The sequence below is a fragment of the Physeter macrocephalus genome, chromosome 19 (assembly GCF_002837175.3).
Source record: "Physeter macrocephalus isolate SW-GA chromosome 19, ASM283717v5, whole genome shotgun sequence".
NCBI lineage: Eukaryota > Metazoa > Chordata > Mammalia > Artiodactyla > Physeteridae > Physeter > Physeter macrocephalus.
The window spans coordinates 27,826,394-27,827,299 of record NC_041232.1 but is presented as its reverse complement, the minus strand read 5'-3'; the positions used below and the strand labels follow the sequence as shown (position 1 = coordinate 27,827,299).

At 38.3% G+C, this 906-nt stretch overlaps 1 long non-coding RNA gene across 3 annotated transcripts in view; it reads right to left on the bottom strand.

The window, feature by feature from the left end:
* LOC114484443 (uncharacterized) overlaps positions 1-906 on the bottom strand; it is a 29,662-nt gene that overhangs the window by 15,623 nt on the left and 13,133 nt on the right. The window lies entirely within an intron of this gene.

The window sequence follows — 906 nt, the reverse complement described above, 5'->3', positions numbered from 1 at the left end:
TTTTTTTTGAATTTTTGAATTTTATTTTATTTTTTTATACAGCAAGTTCTTATTAGTCATCAATTTTATACACATCAGTGTATACATGTCAATCCCAATCGCCCAATTCATCACACCACCATCCCCACCCCACCCCCTGCTTTCCCCCCTTGGTGTCCATACATTGGTTCTCTGCATCTGTGTCTCAACTTCTGCCCTGCAAACCGGTTCGTCTGAACCATTTATCTAGGTTCCACATACATGCGTTAATATACGATACTTGTTTTTCTCTTTCTGACTTACTTCACTCTGTATGACAGTCTCTAGATCCATCCAAGTCTCAACAAATGACCCAATTTCGTTCCTTTTTATGGCTGAGTAATATTCCATTGTATATATGTACCACATCTTCTTTATCCATTCAGCTGTTGATGGGCATTTAGGTTGCTTCCATGACCTGGCTATTGTAAATAGTGCTACAATGAACATTGTGGTGCATGCATCTTTTTGAACTATGGTTTTCTCTGGATATATGCCCAGTAGTGGGATTGCTGGATCATATGGTAATTCTAGTTTTAGTTTTTTAAGGAACCTCCATACTGTTCTCCATAGTGGCTGTATCACTTTACATTCCCACCAACAGTGCAAGAGGGTTCCCTTTTCTCCACACCCTCTCCAGCATTTGTTGTTTGTAGATTTTCTGATGATGCCCATTCTAACTGGTGTGAGGTGATACCTCATTGTAGTTTTGATTTGCATTTCTCTAATAATAGGTGATGTTGAGCAGCTTTTCATGTGCCTCTTGGCCATCTGTATGTCTTCTTTGCAGAAATGTCTATTTAGGTCTTCTGCCCATTTTTGGATTGGGTTGTTTGTTTTTTTAATATTAAGCTGCATGAGCTGTTTATATATTTTAGAGATTAATCC